We start from the raw sequence: 13,244 nt of genomic DNA, 5'->3' as shown, positions 1-13,244 counted from the left end.
CTGCTTTGTAGTGGACTTCTGCATTTGCATATTATTCTCTCGGTCTCCTTCTGCGTCTGCTGTTGATGTTCCCCGATGTCACTACTGTAACGTCAACACAAACACATGATAGTAGGCTTGGGCAGTATCTATTTTTTCATACCTTCCTGGAATTTAACTGGGGTATATGGTGTATGATGGTATCAGTGTGCCACACTTTCCTGAGTCATTGGGGATTTTAAAGAAGTACTGCACACACACACACTGAGCTGTAAACTAAATGGTATTATAGATGAAACACATCAATGCTGATGTTAATATTGACATCTCTTTCAGAATTTATGCAAATACACATTTCATTGGCTAAAATCGCTCTCCATGACATATGCTTTTTAAAATTAGCTCTGAACATCGCAAAGCCAACAAAAAACTTGGAAAGTTGAGAAAGAGTCAACTGGTTGGGATTGCTGGGATGTCATTAAATCTATGTATATGTAAAAATAATGTTTATGCCCTTCAGTGAACTGCCTCACAAAAGATAGCCGAAACCTAAGTTGACACATTACCTGTTGACAATTCAGGTTGATGAATTTATGGTTTGTATCGTATAGTATATGTAAGATATTAAACATTTTCTATAATTCGTATGAGAAACAGAAAGCTAAAGAGACGGAAGACTTATTTTTTTAAATGAAGAACCCATTAAAAATAAGAGGATTATTTACTATAATACTTTCACTGTGAAACTGTAAGAGGCTGACTAATTCCCTAGACATTGCTTATTTTTCCTCTGTCTGCCACTGATGAACACAGTGTGAAAGATGTTGAGCCATGTTTTACTTGGAGTGGTTTACAAAAAGAAACATGATGACAATGTACCTTAAAATAACTCAAAGTTCACTTGGTTCACAGGTCTCCTGGGGGAGAGTCCTGTGTTGACTGACCCATCCACCACCTCAGTTTGCCGTCTTATGCATACTGCTTCCATCTTTACTCCCACCAGCACATTATACACATGATCCCAGCCTTCCTGATTATGGTAAATGTTAAATGGACCTGTACTTGTATGCCGCTTTTCTAGTCGTTTTGACAACTCAAAGCACTTTTACACTACGAGCCACATTCACCCGATCACACATACATTCATACACTGATGGCTGAGGATACTGTACAAGGTGCCATCTGCTTCTCAGTTTTATAACCTTCCACAGAGATGCACTCCATTGTATTCAGTCAGGAGCAATTTGAGATTCAGTATCTTGCTCAAGGATACTTCGACATGTAGACTGGAGGAGCCAACGATAAAACCACCAACCTTCAGACTAGAAGATAACCAGCTCTACCTCCACATCCAATTATTTGTGTTCTACACAAATTACTGGCTAATGATTACATAGGTTACATATGAATTGGGGTGCAATACTTTCCAGAGGTATAGATAACAGCATGATCCATGATGCAAGATTGACTTAGACTTTAGAGAGATTTCTAAAAAGGGCTTGACAAAGTAAATATTTGCATTTTCTAGATATTGAGAGGTTAAATTTGTTTTTGAAACATGATTGCGTGATTTTTTGTGCAATGTGCAAAAACCTGGCAAACTATAGGATGTGGCAAAGTAGCAGAGACAATCACAAGAGGCAGCTATCATAAAGGGGCTGGATTCAAGGATTATGTTGTCAATGAAGGTAGCAAGAAGAGAATCAGTGACACTACCACCAAAACATCTAACTCCATATGTTATTACAAAACCCACAAAGGAAGGTACGTGAATTCAACTTTTTCGCTACTTTTAAGTCATTAGCTGGTAATCAAGAAAACGTCGTAAACCTGTGACTTGTTTGACCCAGGCAACGAATTGATTTGTATTGCTTGAACTACAGCAGGGACCCGACTGGACTTCCTTGGTTCTTGTTACAGTAATTTAGTACTTGCTTGAGATTTGAAGGTTAGGACTTTTGATCTGCATATGACCTGCTCATGTGTGACTTACTTTCATCTCTGCTTACAATGTAAAGATTGGGGGGTTTGCTCTATATAATGGATGCCCTTGTAACCATTAGTCTTGAACGGACTGATCAAGGTTGTGGTGGGAATATATTCATTGGCTACTAGGCTCCTAAATCTACAAGTTAAAAACATGCTTCTATTATCAGATTTTTCTTCACAGATCAAATCAGACTTTGTAACTGGGGCTAGACTTTTCATTTACTATCTAAACATAGAGAGAAAACATGCACTTAAGGCAGGGTTTCAGATATTAAGTATGCCTACTCTGAGTGGTTTTACTTTGTCTTTGATAGTAGATGGATATCATATAATATTGATGGCAGATTCCCTAAGCAGTATGCTGCTTGTTCTGCTGAGTGCTTTCTCAATGGTAAAAAAAGGAGCACAGCTACAGCGTGGCAAAAAAAAAGAAAATCATTTTCAAAAACATATACATACATTTCCTGGGCCCTGTCACCAAAATGAAAATAATTAGAATAGATAACTGACCGACTATGTTATGTACTATGAACTTGGGCACTTACCAAATTGCCATTATAGTTTTGGCCTCAATCACCTCTACAAGCCCCTTATGCTATTCAGATAATCACTAAAATAGTTTTAGACAGTTCCAAATGATCATGCTTTTAACTAGCTTTTGTGTTTAATTTCGGCTGGATTTTACACTTGCTTATTTGTACTGCGTGACTGCTTTATTTGTCTGCTTGTACTAAATGTTGCTATGCTATTTTATGCTGCCCTCTTGCCTAAGTTGCTAAATATACTCCCCTACTGTCTCACGGTAAGAAAATAGACGGAGCAACAGTGGGACATGGAGATGCTGAGTGAAGCAACATGCTGCAATGCTCAACAATAAAAAAATGATTAAAACCATTTTCATAGTTAAAAATAAATAAATGTCATGGTTGGACATTGAAAAAATACTGATGTCCAAATTGAGCATTGAAGTACTCCTGCCCGTCCCTCCTGTTCATATTGTCTGAGCTGTCATTCCTTATAGCTGTCATTAAAGTCACTACCCAACACAATACTTTTATTTTGAAAATAGACATAGGCCCTTGGTTATACACGTAAGGGACTGTTTCATGTTGTTTTGTTGGTCCAATGGTCCTGAAAATTACTCAGCACAGAGAGGACTATTTTATAGGACGTGACAACCTTGCAGTGCACTAGACTGTCACGCCCAGCAACCGTCAGGCCCACCAATGTCCTGTCAACAAAATGTAATCAGGTTTAAAAAATGAGATTATAGGCTGCACTTTACATATCTGATTTGATTATTTCAACAGAACTGCAGGATACGGTGACAGACGATAATTCACTTAATGGCAGCCCCACTTCAAAAATATGCCTATAAATAGAGGGTATAGAGCGTTTGTTAATTAATCTTATGTCAGGACAACTGTATATTAAATAACCTATTAAATTTGTGCCAGCCTGCTGCATCAGAACATCACACTGCTGATACATCAATAAAAAGAGGAAAAAGCAATGATACTGCACAGTGTTTTGCAAAGAGGTCAGCACCAGGTGTGAGGACACAGAGTGGCCTAACATCTGTTGTAAATATCACTTTAGACAACTAATGCTTTAAGAATTGCAGTGCATTACTGTGAAGAAAACATGTTATTGTGAGACAGGCAAGAATTTATCTATGTACATGCTGAATTTTCTACACAGAGAATAAATGTTGTGCCAAAAATACTTTTACTCAAGCAAAGCCTTGAGACCTTTCTAGTTATTGTACAATGGGGTATTTTATATTGCAGTAATACTTTTACTTAAAGGGACAGTTTAACCCAGAATCAAAAATAACTATAATTCCTCATACGTAGTTGTAGAGTTACTTCTCAATCTAGATTATTTTGGTGTGTGTGGGAGATATCGCCCCTAGAGATGTCTGACTTCTCACCGATGAGACTCAGCTTTTGGCACTCAAAGAGCCAAAAACACACTCAACAGCAATGTTTTTTTTCAGAAATGATAACCCGCTTATTCAAGGTAATCCACAGACCTTGTTGTGAGCAGTTTCATGTAGGAACTACAGTATTTTCAGTCTGATATCTCAAACACACTGCAATTTGTACTAAAATAATCTAGATTCACCAACCCATTTTCATTTTGAATTTGTCAAATATTACTGCTTCTGCAGTAATTCTGGTGTAAGATCCCAACACCTTTCGTGTCAGCATGATATGCTGGACAGCATCAGCTGATAACGTCAAAGGACAGAACAGTGTTATTATACACTGCCAAACAGCGACTGCCGTGGCAGCATGGTACACAGCTGATCGCCGTCAGGTTGAAATGCTGCAAGCATTTACAGCATGATGTAATACAGTTGTTCGACCTATGTTCACAATGTAGATTCAACTTAACTGTTTCAACCTATAAATATACTTGCAAAGATTTACTTAAAGAAAAAGATTACTTGCAAAGATTAGGAACTAATTGCAAAAAAAAAAGATACACCTATTACACATAAATTGTATGCATTTACATATAGCACATGTCAATTTATAACACATGAATCAACAGGTTTAGACTTAAACTTAGTTTAAACCAACAGATTCATCTTGTGTGCTGTGCATGAATAGGCTTGACAAATGCTGGACCCATTTACTGTAATGCATGTTACAGATTTGTGGTTCTACATTTATCTGCATTTCCATCTCCTCCTCCATTTATCAGCAAATAGACTGATGGGTTAAACAGCCGCTTTGACAAAAATGTATTAGAACAGAGAGATAACATGTATGTATGACATGCTGTCACTGACAAATCAGTCTAGACTATCACACAGCCTCCTACATCTGCAGATTGAATTTATGCATTTTTCATAATTCTGAGCACATGAAAATTTCCATGTGATACAGCCGAAAGCTCCAGAATAAGCAAGTAAGCGAGCCTTGAGTTAAAAATTGCTTTACAAACTGCTGTGTTCAACACTCATATTTTTAATCAACGTGGATGAAAAGCCCAGTCACTAAATATAATGTTGGCATTGTTCATTTCTTTTTATTGTTGCAAACGTACATTTCACATGTATCACATCAATGTCTTTATGAAACATGACGTGACGTATATGAGCTGTTTTGCCATCTGAAGCTGGCAATGATGGTAGGTGGACTGAAATCTATAGGCGAGATGCTGAACCAGCTGCTAAGCTGCAGACCACCATTCGAGATCAGCTAACAAAAAAAAAAAAGACTTGTTTTCCAGTTAAGTCATTGCTGTGTTTCCAGCGGCTTTTTAGGCACAAAAGGAGTGAGGACTGGAAGATTTTAAGCCCCAAACTTGGGCGTTTTGAGGGATGATGGATGGCAGGTCACCTAGGCAAGATGCCTGCCAAGCTGTAGTCCACTGTTGGAGACCAACACACAAAAAAAACAGTTGTACCTCAGCATCACTGCTGTTTCTCTGGCTGCTTTTCGGACACAAAATGTGTCTGGTTTTTAGAGACCTGTCACTGTTTTTCCTGCAGCTTTTTAGCCCCCAAACATGGTTGCTTTGTAAATGATTACTGGCTTTTTTTCCATTTGCTTTTTAGCTCTCAAACATCAATGTTATTTAGGGACCCATCGCTGTTTTTCCAGCTTTTCAGCCCCCAAAAATGGGTGTTTGTAGGGATGGTGGATGCAATGTGAAATGCCTGCCAAGCTGCGGACCACTGCTCAAGACCAACAAATAACAAAAACAGTTGTGCTTTAGTGAGTCGTTGCTGTTCTTCTAGCACTTTTCAGACGTTAACCACAGCATTGTTGAAACATGAATTTTAAACATATCCGCTAAAATGCAAATGTAACAAATCCAAGATTCGCGGTAATGTACAATACCATTATTTATTCTAGTCATTAGCTTGGGTGCATAGGATTATTGGAAACTATTCTTAAATTGACATGACATGATTGTGCGATACATTGGAAAGCTTCCGAACATGTGAATGAGTGAACCTTGTGAATGGTCAATGTTCAAAATTATATGTCGCACACAGTACAAATTCACATTTTATAGCAACTTAGATATTAAATCTAAGGACTGTTCAGAGCTACTCAGACATAGGCTTTGAAATCCTGAACACCTCCTACCCTAAATATACTGTAGCTTTATTCTGTAGTTTATAGCTTGTTCTGTGCCTGTCTCGATCCACATGGAAGTTAAGCTTACCTGAGTTCAAGGCATGAAATAATCTAGCTGCTACTGGCTCCATTAAAGATTTAAGAATGTAACATTTGTGATTTTGCCCTCGTTGCCTCGCACAACTATCTCAGTCTCCCCTTTGATTAGGCGGAGCACGCTGAGATTGAGAGCCAGTTCGGTGCATGCAAACAGGAGAGTGGGCTTCGGCTCGTGGAATAATTGGGACCAGACACCATTTTGCCGACTGCTTCCATGCCTGCTCTGTCAATGGCTCCTAAAAGCTGGCTGTGTAATGTCCCGCTGGTCCACTGCATCCTCTGCCTCTTTGCTTTTCTCTTTGTGTTCAGTCACCCCGGTTTCTCAGAGATGTATGACATGTACAAGCAAGCGGAAAGCAGCGATCAAGCTCCCCGATGAATAAAAGAGAGGCCAGACAGAAAGCAGCAGAGGGCATTAGCTTTTTTTCCCCTCCTGCTTCCATCTCTTTGAGATAGTGGGGAAAATGTACTGTACCTTAGGCAACGGTATGACTCAATGAGAATGCATGCTAACATGAACCCACCTACCTACACACTCACACACACACACACACACACACAGTAAAGGTCTCAGGGGGAAGTGAACGTTCACCAGACAGCACATCCCACTGATGCCTGGTTAACCCTGATCCCTCTGTGCTTACCTGGCTTGTAGTGTGTGCACGTGTGTGTGTGTGCACGTTTTGTTCTGGAAGACTGCCTCTGTCTTTGCGCACGCTTAGTGTGTGTGGGTGTGTTGTTTTGCTGCAAACTGTGGGACCTAAGATTTCTCCTCTGAGATGTTCTTTTTAGCTGATGAAAAATCACTGTTTGTGTGTGTACTAAACTGTTTATGTATGTGTATGCATGTTCGGTGTGAATGTGTGCTGCATAAAGCTCTTCACACATTCTCTCGACACCTTGTTTGTGATTCGCTTGATATCTTTAAGTAACAAATTTCAGTCCATCTTAACACTATGAATATTTTGGGTCGAGATTTTTACACTTTGTGGGAAAGTATGTAGCACTTTAGACATAATGGTGATGCATAAAAAAGCATTGTTATCTGCAATAACGGTGGCCAACACAATCCATACAAGGCAGATCAAACATCAAATTTTGGCTGAAGAAACATGGACAAAACTTCTAATTGTTTTACAAATATACTGTTCAAGGTGTTCAAATATTTTCACTAAAAGATCAACCTAAAAAGTTTTTTTTCTTTTTGTTTGGCAATTGTTCCAACATTTTCTGTAGTCAGATTTTATTTTTCATCCTTTTCTGACATTTAAAGGGATACTTTGGTGATTTTTGACTAGCTTTGTATCAAAAACAATGTGGGTCGTATGTACAGATGAACTGTGGTAAACTTCCTTTCATCTAACCAGTGCTTCGATATCCTTCTTCCCTCTGCGATAAAATTCTGGCAGATGACGCATTTTACGTCAATTAAGTCTCAAAGAGACTTTTGTAACGGTAAAACTAAGCAGCACTGATCAAATATAAACCAAGATTCGGTTATTGCGCTACATATTCTGCTCCTCAGATGATTTCAGAAACATGTTTTAGCTTACTGTTAAACTCTAACACAAGATCCTACATCATCCATCAACATATTTTCCAGCAAGTGGCATCACTGTTTACTGTCTTTGGCATGCCAACTCTTCATACAACAGCAGTTTAGATGTAGAGACACACAGTATAGAAATAGCATTAGGAATACATCCACCGCTATATGAAACAGTGCAACTCAAGCTCTAAACACTACTGATGGTAAATGATAAATGGACCTGCACTTGCATAGTGCTTTTATAGTCATTGGACCACTCAGAGCGTTTTTACATGAGTCACATTCACCCAGTCACACACCCATTCATACAGTGATGGCCGAGGCTACCGCACAAAGTCTGACCTGCATCTCAGTTTTTATCCAATCATATATACATTCATACACTGATCAAGCAACCATCATGTGGAAGTGAATCTGTTCAATCTGATTTTGACATTTAAAAGCTATTGGATTTCTAGCAATGAATATTCATGCATTCAAGATTGTCAGCTCATGTTGCTGCTTTGTCAACAAACACAAACGGTGGTCCATTGATGAGTGCACCTGGCACCCTATTGGGGTCCAGATTTGGCCCATGGGCCATATGTTTGATATCACTGCTTTAGTTTCTTTATGATATGCACCAGGCTTTCAACTAAATCCAATGCAAACTCATCCACAGGTGTAATTTACACTGAGAGCAACTGACATAGTAAAGTCTGTTGACCAAAAATGTCAAATAAGTGGGCATGTGTTTCAGCTGTGTCACATAGAGACCCTAAAGGGTGCTGTACTAATAATCTAACAAAGCCTATATCCAGTCAGTGTGCATGGTGAGACTCAAAGGGTTTTGTGTATCTAGTAAATGTTTAAATAGATCATTTATAAATAGATATTATCAATAGATAATGGAAGAGTATTATTTATTCATTAAAGGGGCTGTTCCCCGAGAGAAATGTTAACTTTCCGTCCAAACTATAAAAAAAATAAATAAATCTACAGCCATCAGGCAGTGAGATCTCAGGCATTTTCAAGCTCTCCAAAAAAACATGTTGTAATCTCTGAGAGAGGTCTGATGGCTCGCAGACGCTTTTCCTCGGTACAGAAGGCTCGACTTGTTCAGCTCTTGTTGGTGAGTAGGTGGTGACGATGTGACTACCGTGGCCAGACGTTGGAAGCGCCGCAGCCAGACCTGTTTGAAATATTTAATTGGAAAATCGCAGTGGGTGGTGTGATATAATTGTATCTGTTTGTATGAAAACAAACTGTATATTGAGAAAAAATGTTCAATCTAGTTTTTAAATTGTCAGCCTGAGAAAAGACAAAAAGTTGGGGTTTTTTTTTAAGTTTTGTGAACTAAAGTTTTGACAGAAATTTGCTTATTTCCAGCTTTGGTGTTGAGTCCCTTCAGCTGTCTTTAGCAGAAGAGGTTAATTTCTGGTCTTCCCACAGCCTCTGCCTCTTTTCTTATGCCTGCCTCCTCCTCTGTCAAATCCTTTTTTAAATGAACAGAGCACAGCTGTTGGGAAATGTGCTTCCTTAACACTTCAACATCTACAATTTTGAGACTGTTCACACTGTTCATTATAAAGTGAGGCAGCCCTCCCTGTGACTTAGTTAAGGGACCTTCTTTGTGCTATAAGTAAGTGTCTGAGGCGTTAATAGGAAATGACACCCAGGGACAATAATAAATACTGAATGCAACACATGGAATTAGCCAATTTTCTTGCCCATGAGCTTAGACATTGTGCTATGAAATCACAAGTAATTTGACAATTACACTAAGGAAATGACTTTAGTACATGCGCCATACTTTTCTATAGACAAATAGCCCCAAACAACAAGAATGTATATATATATATACATATATATATATATATATATATATATATATATATATATATATATATATATATATATATATATATATATATATATATATATATATATATATATATATATATACCATATCATGTATCTCTATCCCTTTTATGTACAGTAAGACTAAAATAGGTCTGCAAATACAAAAAGTGATACTTGTTCCTTTCAGCATTCACACCTAATTAGCTTCCAAACAGCACATTTTAGTGCAGTGACGACAATAGGACTCTTTCCAGACAATATGCCAACTAACTAAAGCCATATTTTTCTTCATATTACACTGGCTGTTTGACTATTCTCTAATCCCTAATGCTGTCTCCATAATTATGATTAGAGGAATGTGTCTTTTTCACATTAGCTTTGATTTGATTAATTTCTTTCTGTCCCTCTTCATCCCATAACCCCCCCCAAAAGATGAACTTTGGTGATCTCACTTCCTAAATGTCATGGCAGCACTGCGCAGCCTCAGAGTCTGAGGCTACAGAGCATCATCGGCCAGCAGGCAGATGGACAGACAGACAGCGGAGCGTGAGAGACAGACAGGTAATTAGGCTGACAGGTGGACAGACAGGCAGTCGGGAGAGAAGACAGAACTTGTGGTACAGAGGCGATGAATATGATATCCACGATTGTTCTTTAATCTCTGCCAAGCACAAACACACACACACACACACACACACACACACACACACAAACACACACACACACACACAATGAGAGATACTGATGGAAACACACACACCGAGACACACGGACAAAGTAGGTGTGTAGTGGCAGCTTGCTCCTGTCTGTCAGTCCAGTTAAACTGCAGTCAGGCTCGTGTCACCCTGAGAAACAATGAGCTCTGTTTCCCCTGTGTGCCTGTGACAACCTCAGACAGCTGAAACACACACACACACACACACACACACACACACACACACACACACACACACACACACAAATTGTAGTAAGCTAAAGAGCAATGTGGTCGCCAGAAGCAGAGAGGAAATGCAGATTTGAACGTGTGACAACATCTATATTTGAGTGTATGACAAAGAGAGGGAGAGTCATGGCTTGTCCCCTGCATCCTGCATCTGAGAGAAGTCCTTTTGGCCTGTCATTCACCATCAGCTTGTATTAGAGGCTGTAGGAAACCCCTGGGAGAGAGAAACAGCAGCGGAGAGACGGGAAGGAAAACTGCAGAAACGACAGAGGGGAGGGAGGATGACAAAGACAAGGGGAGAAGAGACAGGAGAAGGTAAGGAGGAGAAAGAAGCCATGAGAGAGAGATCCTGTAAAGACAGAGGGAGGGGTGTGAAACAGAGAGGAGGTGCACGGGACGAGCATAGAGGAAGGAAAAACGAAGTAAAAAGCGATGAACGTGCTTTAAAAAGTGTCGCCTAAGTTGGTGTGTGGCATTGTGTTTCGTACAGTATGCATTTAATCGTTTTTTCTGTTTATCCTTCAACTTTGATAGTGTACTGCAGTGACACTCAACTTTCAGACCACAGGCCAAATGTGGTCCTGATATCTTTGAAACCTCCTATAATCTGAGAAATCTCCTAAAAGTCCTCCTAAAAGTCAAGAAATATCCTAAAATAGCAGAACTCTGGCACGTTAGCTTAAATCCCTGTAAACCTCACGTTCTACTATAGAGAAATGTAATTAAGTTAACGGTGACATATTGTTAAAGTAAATTACGGTAGTGACACCTGAAAAATGAAGAAAATTTGTTGCAGTTATTTGCCTACTTCTGTTAGGTCAATAAGATAATAGGAATTCAGGTTTTTCTATGCTTTTACTTTTTGTATTACCAAACTCTAAACCATTAAAAACTGTGTGGATTAATGAATGGGCCTACTGGCACAGGCCCAGGGGCCCAAAACGTCAATCCAATTACCACATACCGACCAAGAAGAGATCGAAAATGGCCACAAAGAAATGTAAAACGACTACAAAGACACAAAAAGGGTTACAAAGGCACCCAAAATTACTATAAAAAAAAGATGTGCAACAGCAGCAAAAAGACAAAAAAGGACTACAAAAAGACACAAAAATGACTACAGGGAGATTTAAAGACTACAGAGACACCACTTAAGAGGCAAAATGACCACACACACACACAGACACACACACAAAAACTATAAAGAAACAAATAAATTCACAACTACAAGCTGAAAAACAAAAAAAAGACCCACAATCACTAGAAATGGTTAAAAACAAACAAGAGACTCAAAAAGACGACAAAAAGAATAAACCATGAAGAAAAAGAAAATGACCACAAAGAGACACAAAATGATCATAAAGAGACTCAAAAAACTCGAAAGACACACGCAATGACCACAGACACAGAGCAACTACAAAGAGACTCAAAATGATTACCAAGAGGCACTTAACAACTACAAAGAAATGCAAAACAGACACAAAAAAGGGGCAAAAGAAGCTAAAAGACACTCAAAAATTGCTTCAAATGCTCACTACAAAGAGACACAAAGAAAATACAAAGAGACTCAATCTGATCAGCAGGAGACATTTAACTACAGAGAGAGGCGAAACAACCACAAAAAGACTCAGAATGGCCATAAAGAGATATGCAAAACAACAACAAGGGGCCCAATGTCTCATAATCCACCCCTGGATCGAGCTGTGTGCAACAGCAGTGTGATTCCTGGGGCCTAGATTTGGTTAACAATGCAGTTTTGACTGATCTTAATGTTTTTAAAAAAAGTGATCACTTGACTCATATGAAGCAATCTGTGGTGTGCAACTCTGCTGACTTAAGATGTCAAACAGAATCTACTATTAATGGAGAGTACCAGAGAGCCTGTGAAAACAGTTGCATAACATTCATTGTAGCTCTGTGGGGAGCTCTCTTAAGTCTGAGAAAACAACTCAAGTTACATCACTTGAATAGACTCTGTTCAAGCTTTGATTCTTCAGATTATCAATTGAAAGCCTGTTCAACAAAATGCAAGTGTGGAGTTTAAATGACAACGGTGTGAAGCTAATAAAAGATTCTGTTCTTTTGCATTATGGGAAGCGTAGGATGAAAACACTTTTGTAGCTACTCCCAAGGGACTAAAAGTCAGGATATCTCGCCCTCCGCTGCTTCAGATTTGACCCTTGTTTTAGTATAACACTGATTCAGGGGAATACTCCTTTAAAACCACCTGTCATGTTTGTGTGTCCCTGTTGGTTTGGCTCCCAGCGGTGCTCATTTGGCACACTTTCTGCATTGCTGCACCTCCCTGCGGTGTCTTTTACGCCTGCCACGATACCAAAGATGCCTAATGCTTCCTGATATTTGGGTATTTTTAAAAATCATTATGCCTTACACCGTGTCTGCCTGCGCTGGTTTGCAGCTTTAATTAAATCCCTCTGCAAACTTTTAGATTTTACATAGCTTCGGGAGGTATTTACACACCCTGGAGAGGTTTCGTCTCCTCTTGCTGGATTGCGGAGCGGTTTAACAACTCTGTGTTCAGGCAGTCTTCTGCTTCAATGATGGCGATAATAATGATGGTGATGATGATGATGATGATGATGATGTGTAGAGCAACACATCATGTGTTTGGAGTGTGTGTGCTCATCTTACATGCCTCCTCCTTCGTAAACACTGAGGCTTTCTGTGGCTCACCTGTGAGATGCCGAGGAGAGTGTGTGTGTTTGGGCTGGTGAAAAAGAGA

The 13,244-nt window shown here is 39.2% G+C and overlaps 1 long non-coding RNA gene across 1 annotated transcript in view; it reads right to left on the bottom strand.

The window, feature by feature from the left end:
- LOC148189090 (uncharacterized) overlaps positions 1 to 13,244 on the bottom strand; it is a 77,894-nt gene that overhangs the window by 24,439 nt on the left and 40,211 nt on the right. The window lies entirely within an intron of this gene.

The sequence above is a fragment of the Plectropomus leopardus genome, chromosome 7 (assembly GCF_026936395.1).
Source record: "Plectropomus leopardus strain MGB_pleo_1.0 chromosome 7, ASM2693639v1, whole genome shotgun sequence".
Taxonomy (NCBI): Eukaryota; Metazoa; Chordata; class Actinopteri; order Perciformes; family Serranidae; genus Plectropomus; species Plectropomus leopardus.
The sequence above is the reverse complement of the archived record's forward strand: the minus strand, read 5'-3'. Positions and strand labels throughout refer to the sequence as shown.